Source organism: Mytilus californianus, unplaced genomic scaffold (genome assembly GCF_021869535.1).
Source record: "Mytilus californianus isolate M0D057914Y unplaced genomic scaffold, xbMytCali1.0.p SCAF_8, whole genome shotgun sequence".
NCBI classification, from domain to species: domain Eukaryota; kingdom Metazoa; phylum Mollusca; class Bivalvia; order Mytilida; family Mytilidae; genus Mytilus; species Mytilus californianus.
The window spans coordinates 36,841,567-36,855,696 of record NW_026262734.1 but is presented as its reverse complement, the minus strand read 5'-3'; the positions used below and the strand labels follow the sequence as shown (position 1 = coordinate 36,855,696).

The 14,130-nt window shown below is 33.6% G+C and overlaps 1 protein-coding gene across 1 annotated transcript in view; it reads right to left on the bottom strand.

Annotated features, from left to right (window-relative positions):
• LOC127711038 (beta-1,3-galactosyl-O-glycosyl-glycoprotein beta-1,6-N-acetylglucosaminyltransferase-like) overlaps positions 1-10,014 on the bottom strand; it is a 38,060-nt gene extending 28,046 nt beyond the window's left edge. Inside the window, exon 1 of the mRNA XM_052216986.1 lies at positions 9,629-10,014. The gene's annotated coding sequence lies outside the window, so the exon portion shown is untranslated. The remainder of the gene's footprint in view (positions 1-9,628) is intronic.
• Positions 10,015-14,130: the final 4,116 nt, after the last annotated feature.

Here is a 14,130-nt window from a genome sequence, read left to right as displayed (position 1 = left end):
ATAAGTTATAACATGGATCAGATTTTTGGTCTTCGGCAATATATGAAAGGGGATATTTTTTTTAAAATTCAGCAGCACGCCAGAAGTGACACCACTCCTTCCCCCGTGCCTTATACAGACCTCATTTATCATAAGATCGCTGTCAGTTTTGAGTTCCCTGTTGTTTATGTTCGGGGATGGGTCCACAAATTATGTAAAAGGGAAATGGGGGGGGGGGGGGAGGTGCTATAAACTGAACGTTTATACTATATTTCTGCGAGAAATAAACAAAATTTTCCATCAGTTACTTAACTGCATTATTGGATTTAACAGTTGATACTTTGATTGGTGGATATGAGTTTTCATTTTGCCCTTTTCCTTATATTTCAATAGAAATACATATAGTTTAATTTTGGAGTGAAATGTATCCCGATTAAAATAGCCGTTCATATTTTTCAAGTGAATTCACTTTTGTTCTGTTTTACACTGATATTTTATATGATTTTAAAAATTAAATTCAAATATTTTGATTAAATACCCATGTATTTTAGGACGTTTCTTTAAACAGGGTGGATGGTAAAGGATCTAGAATAGTTACCAGTTTATTGTTACTATTGTTTATTGTTACTTGTGTTTATTTTTACTTGTGTTTATTGTTCCTTGTGTTTATTGTTCCTTGTGTTTATTGTTACTTGTGTTTATTGCTCCTTGTGTTTATTTTTCCTTGTGTTTATTGTTCCATGTGTTTATTGTTACTTGTGTTTATTGTTACTTGTGTTTATTGTTTTTATTAGCCTTAACTAAATGGCGCGTATAGTCTTGCAAAGCATTTGAAGGAATGAAAAAAAAAAACACAAATATATATTATATATATATGTGTATTGGTCCTCAGAAGGCATAATATGTAGATCATCACGGTCGAAACTGGTTTAATTACAAAGACTTTAATAGATAATCAAACAAATATTTTTTGCTTCAGAAAAATGCATGACAATTATGAAAGGCTAATTTTTGTTTTCATTTGATAGAAAAGTACTAAGTATATGGTAATTATGCAAGTACAAAAATGTTCTTTGTTACCTTCAATATTTTTTCTCTACAATAACTTCCATGCATATGTACATGTATGCAGCATATTTTTCATATACCAAGTATTTATGATTTCTTGAATCAGTTTGTTTCAGATATGGCGGAATATGTATGCGCTATGATTTCTTAAAGTTGCAGTCATTCTTTGAATAAATATAGCTTGTAAGGTAATTAAAGGCCACATCAATTTGATTTCTTGATCTTCGGGCCTTTGGCCAAACTATTAAAGAACACAAATCCATGTTTGCCAATGAACTTCACGTCACCATGTGCTTAACTCCATACCACACAAAGCATTTCAACTTTTCTCTACTCTTATATTATCATTAAACGTTTTAAGGATGTCATATTATTAGAATGCCAAATTAAATTGGTGTTGTTAAAATTTATAGTTATTTTCTGAAATATCGAAATGTCAGTGACGGTCATGAAGTAGCTAAGCATTTTTATAGTATTTATGGGCTATACAACTTTTTACACATTCAAAAAGGTGTGACATTTGTTTATAAGTCCGTATTTAAATAGAATACCAAAAAATATTTCTTTTTAACTCTAAACATGAAGAGATCATGATGACATTTTTTAAAATTTTCTCCCATATTTTGTGACGATCCTAGTTCCTGGAGTTTTCAGTATTTTAACATAGTTCGTGTTTCCACATTTACAAATTTATTGAAGCTGGTCCCCCTTCCAATTTTATGATATATACTAGGATGTAGCTGTTTACATTAGAACTGTTAATCATATATGCGCAAAAAGAAATGTCATAAGATGTTGGAACGTTTTCGTGATTAATTCATCACCATATTTTCATCATATGCTATTAGATAGACGTTTTTCGTGTCAATACCAATCAAACACTATCCAGTTACGATTATCTTCTTATTTATTAATACCGAAATTACGATCATCATTTTTGCGAGTTACGATTATCATCCCGAATTTTTCGACGGCAGTTTTCTAAGCACTTAGACAATTATAGTGCACCGTTACGATTCAAATATGATGTAATGGTATAGAAAAACCTTGCAGCTGAGTAACTCTTGACAACAACGGGCTACATTTGAGAAAAAATGACTGAAAAGATTTTACCTATTTCTGCCGTCGCCATATTGGGCTCATCGTAATTCCAGTTACGATTATCAGTTTAACACCAGTGAACTATGTCAGTGTTTTTACAAAATGTATGGAAAGCCATTTGGTGCTATAATTTTTGAACGATTTGATTGAAAATTCATTTTGATACATAGATTTGAGCTGTTAGTTTTATGATTTTTGCAGTCATGAGTATGATGAGTTAGCTAAAGTTTTTGTTTTTGTTTTTTGTAGCTTTTTACCAATATCACAGCACACCTATGTAGAATTCATTGTTTCATGGTTTTCGGAATAAATGATTATACCTGTTTGTGGCTTATGGTTATACTATGCATTGAGGCAGAACACTTTCTAATAACATAGTGCACACTTGCATCATAAGGCATTCAGTATAATAAAAAAAACATACTTCCCTTGGATGAAGGTGTTAGGGTGATTAACACACTCCGTGAAAAAAAAATCTACCCTAACACCTTCATGCCTTTAATACCACATGTAACAGGTATATCATCTAACTTTGACTTAAACTAAAAGTTGAAAACCCAGGACAAAGGATAATATTGTCCTAGCTTTTTTATTGATCAAAGTGGTCGTTAAAGACAGATCATGTAGAAAATCAAAAACCAACCAACTTTAGTCTGATTTATTTGTTAGCTGCATTTGGTTATGAACGAGCTTTCACCAACTGCGAGTACTGTTATATCGGTGCTTTGTGTCTGTTGTTTTCATGCTCGTTGTTTTTGAGCCTCGAACTGATCTTTTGAATTGCCAATTGCAACTGATTTTTTTATAGTTTGTTCTCTTATGTTGTGCTGTTACACCTCTTTCCCATCGGTTTGGGGAGGGTTGAGCGCTAACGAACATGTTTAAAACCGCCGAATTCTTTATGAATTCTTTATGTGCCTGTCCCAAGTTCAGTGGTTGTCGTTGGTTCATGTCTGTTATATTTGTGTTTCGTAAACTGTTTTGTTATAAATTAGGCCGTTAGTTTTCTCGTTTGAATTGTTTCACATTTTTCATGTCGGGGTCTTTTATAGCCGACTAAACGGTATGTGTTTTTCTCATTGTTGAAGGCCGTATGATTGCCTAATATGATTACTTACATCCACTTTGTTTGAACTTTTGTCGATAGTTGTCTCATTGGCAATCGCGCCACATCTCATTATTTTTATATTCATGTACATGACCGAAAGCGCAACTGGAATAACAATGGATAATTGAAACAGATTTGATTTTTTTTTGCATTGTTAAAATCTTCTTTGTTTTATTAAACGGCAAGGTTCCAGAGACAAATGCATTATGAAATAAATGTTATCATAATATTGAAGTAAACATATCGAAAATAAATGATTTCTTACTGAAATAAAAACAAATATTGTAATTTTATAAGACAAATTTTCATTCTATTCAACGTTTTTTTTTTAGAAACAACAGATGACGAAGCTTTTATTACAATCTTTTGACTAAGGAAAAATGCCGACTGATAATACCGCTTTGTTATTTTTAATTATTTTTTTTCTAACCTACGTGTCTCTGATAAGTAAACATGTATTTAAGTTGAATGAAATTATACAATAGCTCTTAGACTAATATCTGCTGATGTTCAATAAAAATGCAGTTTCAAAAACAGACAAGTTAGATTAGTTTAATTAAGTAGACAGGCGTATATACTTGTAATATTGCTGTTACATAATGATAAAGATCCTACAAAAAACACAATGAATGTTTACATATTTATTTTGCCAATCCTATATTATATACATGTACACGTATACGACATATCGTATTCCTAAGTGGGTTTAAAACATTTCTCAATTTGCCCTATGTTAAGAAAATCAATTTAGATGTCTGATGGTGGTCTGTCGAAGGTTCTCATTTTCGGATATATATTTGCGCTTTTCCGTTTCATAATAGAGAGTTTGTAGCTTGGCTTCTTTAAAGTTACAAACCAGACATTGCTAATATTCACGCAAATGCTATTTTACGTTTACCGTTATTAAATAATTGCACTACAATAAATATATACTTGGAGTAGGCCCATTTTTTTCTAAATTTATTTCATACCAGGGACATTTTCGAAAAGTCTTGCAATTTCTTATTATCACAGCCAAATAAGTGTACTTTCAGTTACAATATTTTGACTTATTTATGAACAGGTCAAGACATTATAAACGCATAAAGAATGACCAAAACCGCAATCGTTTAAGAGATTGTGGCACTTTTTGAGTATTTATCCAAATAATGTACGAGAAGGGCATCGTTAACCATAACCATAAACTTTTTGGAAGTCAAACTATGTATTGTCTTTCGGATACAAATTATTTGATCTTGATTAACGATGTTTTCGATGCAAAATTTGACAAACACATTTTGAGTGAAACAGATACAGGGAAAATTGGTCCTATTCCTTTACTTGGAGTTCGGTATTTTCATTATTTTACTTTTTTATATGAAAGATGCATGAGCTTTGTCTTTGATTTCTGTAGTGTTCGCTACTATCATTTATTATACCACTTCAATAAATCTTTCTCAAAAACTGGAACCAATAATAATACTTAGTGCAACTGTAAAAGTTTACAATTTTAATAAATAGTTGGATTAATTGTTCCCTACAATAAGACGTAATTAAAGTTGAAATCAACAATAATTGGTAAACTTTCTAATAATTATCATCAATTTATTTTTTAATTTTTTTAGTATTAAACTATCTTTATATTTTTACATCATCTTCCTTGATTATGTTATTATGATGCATTCTATACTTTCAGCCAAAAATTACGACAGCGATGAGAACGTCCTAGCTGGGATAGTCCGCTCTATACTGTCAGCCAACACTTACGACAGCGATGAGAACGTTCTAGCTGAGATAGTCCGCTCTATACTTTCAGCCAACACTTACGACAGCGATGAGATTCCTCCTAGCTGAGACAGTCCGCTCTATACTTTCAGCCAACACTAACGACAGCGATGAGAACGTCCTAGCTGAGATAGTCCGCTCTATACTTTCAGCCAAAAATTACGACAGCGATGAGAACGTCCTAGCTGAGATAGTCCGCTCTATACTTTCAGCCAACACTTACGACAGCGATGAGAACGTTCTAGCTGAGATAGTCCGCTCTATACTTTCAGCCAACACTTACGACAGCGATGAGAACGTCCTAGCTGAGATAGTCCGCTCTATACTTTCAGCCAACACTTACGACAGCGATGAGAACGTTCTAGCTGAGATAGTCCGCTCTATACTTTCAGCCAACACTAACGACAGCGATGAGAACGTCCTAGCTGAGATAGTCCGCTCTATACTTTCAGCCAACACTAACGACAGCGATGAAAACATAATAGCTGAGATAGTCCGCTCAGCCTCTTTACTTTCAGCCAACACTAACGACAGCGATGAGAACGTCGTAGCTGAGATAGTCCGCTCTATACTTTCAGCCAAAAATTACGACAGCGATGAGAACGTCCTAGCTGAGATAGTCCGCTCTATACTTTCAGCCAACACTTACGACAGCGATGAGAACGTCCTAGCTGAGATAGTCCGCTCTATACTTTCAGCCAAAAATTACGACAGCGATGAGAACGTCCTAGCTGAGATAGTCCGCTCTATACTTTCAGCCAACACTTACGACAGCGATGAGAACGTTCTAGCTGAGATAGTCCGCTCTATACTTTCAGCCAACACTAACGACAGCGATGAGAACGTCCTAGCTGAGATAGTCCGCTCTATACTTTCAGCCAACACTAACGACAGCGATGAAAACATAATAGCTGAGATAGTCCGCTCAGCCTCTTTACTTTCAGCCAACACTAACGACAGCGATGAGAACGTCCTAGCTGAGATAGTCCGCTCTATACTTTCAGCCAACACTTACGACAGCGATGAGATTCCTCCTAGCTGAGACAGTCCGCTCTATACTTTCAGCCAACACTAACGACAGCGATGAGAACGTCCTAGCTGAGATAGTCCGCTCTATACTTTCAGCCAACACTAACGACAGCGATGAAAACATAATAGCTGAGATAGTCCGCTCAGCCTCTTTACTTTCAGCCAACACTAACGACAGCGATGAGAACGTCGTAGCTGAGATAGTCCGCTCTATACTTTCAGCTAACACTAACGACAGTGATGAGAACGTCTTAGCTGAGATAGTCCACTCTATACTTTCAGCCAACACTTTGGACAGCGATGAGAACGTCCTAGCTGAGATAGTCAGCTCTATACTTTCAGCCAACACTAACGACAGCGATGAGAACGTCCTAGCTGAGATAGTCCGCTCTATACTTTCAGCCAACACTAACGACAGCGATGAGAACGTCCTAGCTGAAATAGTCCACTCTATACTTTCAGCCAACACTAACGACAGCGATGAGAACATCCTAGCTGAGATAGTCAGCTCTATACTTTCAGCCAACACTAACGACAGCGATGAGAACGTCCTAGCTGAGATAATCCACTCTATACTTGCAGCCAACACTTACGACAGCGATGAGAACGTCCAAGCTGAGATAGTTCACTCTATACTTTCAGCCAACACTTACGACAGCGATGAGATTCCTCCTAGCTGAGATAGTCCACTCTATACTTTCAGACAGCACTAACGACAGCGATGAGAACGTCCTAGCTGAGATAGTCCACTCTTTACTTTCAGCCAACACGTAGTACAGCGATAAGAGCGTCCTAGTTGAGATAGTCCACTCTATACTTTCAGCCAACACGTAGGACAGCGATGAGAACGTCCTAGCTGAGATAGTCCATTCTATTCTTTCAGCAAACGCGTATGACATCGATAAGAACGTCCTAGCTGAGACAGTCCACTCTATACTTTCAGCCAACACGTAGGACAGCAATGAGAACTTCCAAGATTAGATAGTCCACTCTATACTTTCAGCCAATACGTAGGACAGCGATGAGAACGTCCTAGCTGAGATACTCTACTCTATACTTTCAGCCAACACTAACGACAGCGATGAGAACGTCCTAGCTGAGATATTCCGCTAAAGAGAGCTATGATGTGCACGTTCTCACAGTTCTTAAGACACTTCTAAGATTATCCTAATTTACGTCCTAAGCTGTGTCTCAGAAGAGATCTTGGGACACCAAACCGACCCGGGTATATAGTTTTTCTTTTGGTTCGCTTACAACTATTATAACCTTTGACATTGACTTATTATCCTAAGCATGACTGATAATTACCATAAGACTATTTAATGCATAACATAGTGATATTCGTGAGACCTTTGACCTCAAGGTCAAACTAATTGATTTAAGGACATTGTCGTGTCATGAACATATCCCTGTATTCCTTCAATTATGCTTTTAATATCTATTACATATATAGGTGCAGCAACTCAAGACGATACAACGAAAGATGACCGCTGACCAGTACCTTTGCCTTTCAAGGTCAATTAAATTTATTTTATATGTCCACCCAAAAACATTATATAAATTCTTTTTTACCACGGCAAGACCTATCAGGGCAACTAAGGATTTGGCCCTTTGGGTCATATCTATCCTCCTGCATATATAATAAAGAAATAGGCCAAATATATATAAATATATTGCTAGAATTCAGTACTACATTTCTTAAATGAAATGTATGAAAGTTAGCCATTGTCCATTGTTATACAGTCAGATAAATAAGCGAAAAAACCAACTGTAGACATGTTATTTACCAAGATATAAATGTAAATGATAATAATTTCACAATTTTTGTTAATAATTAACCAAGATTTCATGCAGAAATGCACACTGCTATCAATCACATTCGATAAACGTTACGTAACAGTGAAAAGCCTAAAAGTCGAGTTGCGTGAAACAGACAGACACGTGGACACATTTAACCATATACTTGTCAGTACTTATTAATATATAATGATATAGCACTCTCAAAGTAAAATGTAAAAACTGCCAAGCTTTACATTGACTGTAAAGATAAGGATTATATGGTTGTCAATTAGACAAGTACAAAAAGGACAAGGATGTAAACAGATAATAGGTCACCGTACGACCTTCAACAGTGAGCAAAACCCATACCATATGATAAGTTATAAAAAAACAAAATGCGAAACACATCAACTCAATGTCGTATAATAACAAACTTGTATTACACGCATCATATTTTTTGTGAATGTGTACATTTTTTTCGTCAGTCCAAGATTGACACAAAGTGCAGTACACTACTTTATTCCAAAAATTAGTATAGAGTTGAATTAACACGAGTAAAAAATAGCCTACCATACAATGGCTGAAAAGAAAACAAAAACCTGATGTTCGTCGACGTTTTTTGTGATGTTGAAAAGAACTTCCAACAAGAATGAACAAATTTATAAATCAGAATTCATGCATGAGCTTCTCAAGAGAAATACAAAGACAAAGAACCCGGCATTATCCGTTGTCTTCACTTTCTCCTACATTGTTGATGTCCTTTAATTGAATAATTAAATGTTGGCCGACTATGTTGACTGCATTTATCCAATCGAAATAAATGATATCATAGATACAGTTTAGCCTGTCTCACATGGGTTCTGTTGGGTTTGAAATGCTCAATATTTAGTTTCCTGTTTTTGTTGTTGTTCGTCTCTTTGTCGTTTTTCTTTTTGTCATGGTGTTACATGTATCTGTTTTTATTTGACTTATGATTTGTGATTGTCCCCTTTGTGTTTTCTATTTATTTCAATAATGACAGAACAAAAAAATGTCTTTATTGATTATGATAGTGGGAATGGACATGACCTATCTAACAACTAAAGCTGCGAGAAAAAGCACTACCGCATGAAAACAATTATAGTAAATGATATCCAAATCAAATCAAAAATAAAGAAATATCTACATGTATGTCTGACGGGTTCCGCCAATTAACAAAAATTTGAGAAATAAGAACTGTACACTACTATTCAAGGGTAAGGGAGGGTTGGGCTCTCCTAGTCATGTTTAACCCCGGGACAATCTTCGTGAGCCTGTTCAAAATTAGGAGCCTGTAATTAATTCTTTGTCGTTAATTGCTGTTTGCAAGATATTTTTTAAGGAAAAATCAAGGCGTCTGGTTTCGCGTTTGAATGTTTTATATTTTATCAGGTCAGGGCCTTGTATAGCATACTTAACGGTTTTAGTTTTCCTCATTGTTGTTGTCTGCGTAGAGGAACCTATATGTAGTTGTTCCATTGTCTTAAGTGGAAATCATTTAGGAGAGGGGTGACACAGTGGTTCAAATCCCGGTAAATAGCATAACGTTTTTGATACCAATTTAGTAAAAGCGTAGAACAATATATGAAACATGTACATTCAATGTTTGTACAAAAAAAGAGGCAAATGATACCATGAGGGGACATTTAAAACTTATAAGCCGAAGATAAACTTACAACGCCATGGCAAAAAAAAAATAATTAAGTATAATACGGTCAATTGGTACAGGCTAAGAGATATATATATCATACAATTATAGAAATGAAACTAAAAACAGCTTACCAGAAATGCCTTCAACAGGTTTATGGTATTATCACAATGTAAATTTCCTGCAAGAACACTTTTGTCCGGAATAAGAAATGTTCATTTCCCCGAGAATATTCTGGCTCATAATAAACCAGACTAATTCAAATCTATTATTATGCTATTTTATTCTCAGGATATTACATATTCACAATGAAGCCTTCTAAGATGAGTAACATTTCTTTCAGAAAGAAATTATCAATATTTGCTTATATTCAATGCTGTGTTGCACATCCATATTGTATGATTAGCCAGTGGCCATTATAATGAAAGATAAATGTTAAACTGTCAAAGCGTACAACATTATATACATATATCAGATGAACCTTCTTTACATGTAAAACCTCTGTTTTCTTATTACTGTTTCACACACATATATAATACATGATCATAAATCCTTTTGATATGCTGAACGTGGATGTTTGTCAGATTGAATTATGTACAAAGTATAGAAAATATTCTGTGAACATTTTTATCATTGGAATTAACATCGAGAATTTTATCTGTCAAAATTTACGTAAAACTACTTTTCAGTTAGCAACTGGAAAAACAAAATGTCTAAAAGAAAATGTTTACCCCATCCCTTTCTGTTTATTTTGGAAAATAACTTTAAATTAGCCAAAGTCGAATATGCAGTCTCTTACCACACTGTATGGAAGAACCTTTAAAATATTCAAATAAGTTAATTGTACATCAAACAAACAAAATGTTTGGAGAGGAATTGATCACAAAAAATATTTTATTTAAAAAAATGTTTGAATGATTTGTTTGTATTTTATCTACCATTCCTTCTTTTTGTTTAATCTGTTCCCTTTATATTGTCATTTTTCTTCTTTTTTCTTTTTCTGAAATATACTTCAGTAGACACTTCCTTTTTATTTGACACATTTAGTTTAAAATAAATTTGATTGTTTTTACATTTAAGATATTTCTTTATATATTCATTGCTAACGCATGTGCATTGTAATGACTTGACTCACGCTAGCGAACAATTGTAGCGAACAATTAGGAGTTATAACTAATAACCACAATATCACATCGTCATAAAACAATCACGTTATTCGATCTAGCGAACAATGACAGAGACCTAGCGAACAGTTATAAGAATACATCAATCTTAAGGACAAAATTAACTTAAAACAAAAGGGAACCCATACTTCATATATAAAGGATACAAAGCTTTTCTTTCAGAACTAAATAAATCCATATAAGGCATTTAATAGACAGCTGGAATACATTGATCATAAGGTAACACATTGACACAATGCGATTGAGGGGGAAAGGGGGGTGGGGGGTTAGGATGGGTGCACTTTATGTGAATTTTGGTCCGATTTATAGAGATTGTGACGGGTAACGATTATAAAGGTGTTGCAGAGGAAACATTGGCGCATCGTTTAGGAAAATCTCCAGAGTGGTTCATGTTCGAAAATCTGAAGTTAGTGTAAAAAAAAAACTGAAATAGACAAACTGAAATTAGGGTGTAGGGCAATTTGAGTTAATTTTGGACCAAATTATAGAGATTGTGACGGTCAACGACTATAAAGGTGTTGTGGAGAAGACATTGGCACAACGTTTAGGAAAAACTCCAGAGTGGTTTATGTTGGAAAATCTGAAGCTAGGGTAAAAAACTGAAATTGACAAAATGAGATTAGGGGGAGGACACTTTAAGTTAATTTTGGATTAATTTATAGAGTTTGTGACGGATAACGACTATAAAGGTATTGTAGAGGCGACACTGACGCATCGTGTAGGAAAAACACCAGAGTTATATATGTTCGAAAATCTGAAGTTAATTAACAAATATAGAAGCGTTCAAACAATGTTTTACTAGTTTGTCATTAACATAATGTATTTTGAAATATATTCTCGTATCTTCTGATCTTTTGTTACTCGGGGTTTCCCGTCAAACTGTTCGAACATAAACCACTCTGGGGATTTTCCTAAATGATGCGCCAATGTTTCCTCTACAAGACCTTTATAATTGTTACCCGTCACAATCTCTATATATCGGACCAAAATTCACGTAATGTGCACCCCCCTTTTTCCCCTCAATCGCATGGTGTTTTTTTTAGTTATTATAACTCCTAATTGTTCGCTAGCTAATTGTTCGCTACAATTGTTCGCTAGCTTGAGTCAAGTCGTTATAATGTTTGTTTGTTAACTGAAGAGGATCTTTGTAAGTTGGAATACTTGCGGCCATTTCTTTTTCTGTATTTCGCAATAAAATATATTTAAACTAAACCTTCAACCTTTTCTTTTTAAAACTATTTACATATATAAAACCAGTCCAAACGTTTTGATATTTAAATGAATATTTGCTGCAAATAAAAACATCCGTTTAATATTTAAAAACAATCATTTACACTTGACTTTATGCTGCAAAATATTACAATTATATTAATTTTCAAGATTTCTGTACGTTCATTTATGCAAGATGCAAAATTTTGTGTAAGCACACAAACTATTGGTTAATATAAATTCATTTAAACTTTGCATAAAGTGTCAAATGCTGTGCATATCCGTTTCTGGTTTTCACTTCTTTAGCATGATATATAATAATCACGATCATTTTAATCAAACAACTCACAATAGCACAGTTAGTAGCATTTACTTAAGTTCTTCGAAATAAGTTAAATAGCTGTAATGAGTAACATTAGTATGGTTTTTGTATTGAATTGCATACAAATCTTTCAGACATATTTGATGCAGTTTTAATTTATAATTCATTTTTCCAAATAATATTAAGGTCATATATTATGATGTATCAAATTTAATAAAAATGATGAAAATGTTATATGTAACTGGGTGGATATTTTTATTATGAAATACGTGTGTACACATGTGTACATAGACTTTCCTTTATTAGAAAATCCTTTATTTCATATACATATTCAGGAAATGTACTGTCACCCCGTACTCTAATTCGCCGATAGCTTTTCCGTATGCAGTGACCTAATTTAAAACATGACATTTCTAGTTAGAAATTCGGCAATCGCACTAGCGTTGGCCTCAGTGAATATTAGTACTGAAACGTGAAGAAAAACCACATATTTATCTCAACAACAAACTGACATTGCATAATATTGTATAAATTCTTACAGACAAAAAAATAGTTCATTGATGTTAATGATGTTCTTCAATGCATAAGTTGACCAAAAAAGATATGAGAAAATTTAAATTTTTTTTCTTTGACAGCAAAATATAACCTTGGATAACATTTTGATACTCAGGAAATATGTAGAAGCATTACTATTTTTTTTTTAAGTATATTATATAGACTCTTTTATATTGAATAACACCTAGTTCTAATAATTAAAATTTGTTGTTTATGTTGTAAAACCAAACTGTGATCTTATTAAAATGCCATATACAAAATATTAGCAATTTGTTTTTATAAAATAAATCATTTTAGGATTTTTACAAAAGTTCATGTATCTTACATGTAAGAGATTTTGTTTTTACTGTAATAAAGTATCGATAATGGCATTTTATTACCATTTATTTCGTTTTCCTATTTATAAAGTGAAAATAACAAATGAAATTTAAGTAAATCTAGTACAATCCGGAATCCTACTAACTTAAGTTTTTAATAATATCCTACTAGAAATTTTTATTATAACAAAGAAGATGTGGTATGATTGCCAGATACCAAATGACATAGAAGTAAGCAACTATAAATGGATAGGTCAGCGAACGGCCTTCAACAACGAGCAAAACACATACCACACAGCAAGCTATAAAAAGCCCCGAAATGACAAAATGCATTGGTTAAATATTTTTCTTAACAGAATAATCATCAGAAACTCGTTTCATATGGCTATAACATTTTTAAAATGAAGTTGTAGAACAGTATTCTTTTGTTGACATTTTCCACACATTGAACTATTATAAAACTCAATTGCAAAATTTAATAAAACGAAATAGGAGAAGAAAATAAAATTAAAAAAACTAGTAGGCTGACTGGCTAGTTAAGGTACAATTCTCGTCTACATGAGGGTTTGGATGGGGGCTTAATTTTTATATTCCTTATTATTTGGGACATTTTTATTTATCTTTAGAAATAACGTTTATTCTGTAAAATTCCCATGAAAATGATTTTACTATTTATCTTTTTCTGTAATTATGATAAGGATTAATTTTCTTTATTCTGTCGTGACATCGTTCATTTCTGAAATCAGTATTATATCACATAATTCTTTTGTCTTCAACAGTTATTATTTATACAGTTGCACCCTATTATTCTCTATTCTTTAAATTTTTGCTAGATTTTTCTCTCTTCTTTATTTATTTTTTTTTTTGGGGGGGGGGGGGGGGGGGGCTAATCATGATTCTTTATTCTGTAAACCCCGTCCCGACCCTCCTACATGGGACTTATTTCCGTTTTGTAAAGATAATTTACATGCATGTACAAACCACAACACTTTATATTCATGGTATTCAATTTCTTCGACTACAGATTCCAAGAAATGATTCGCAAAGCC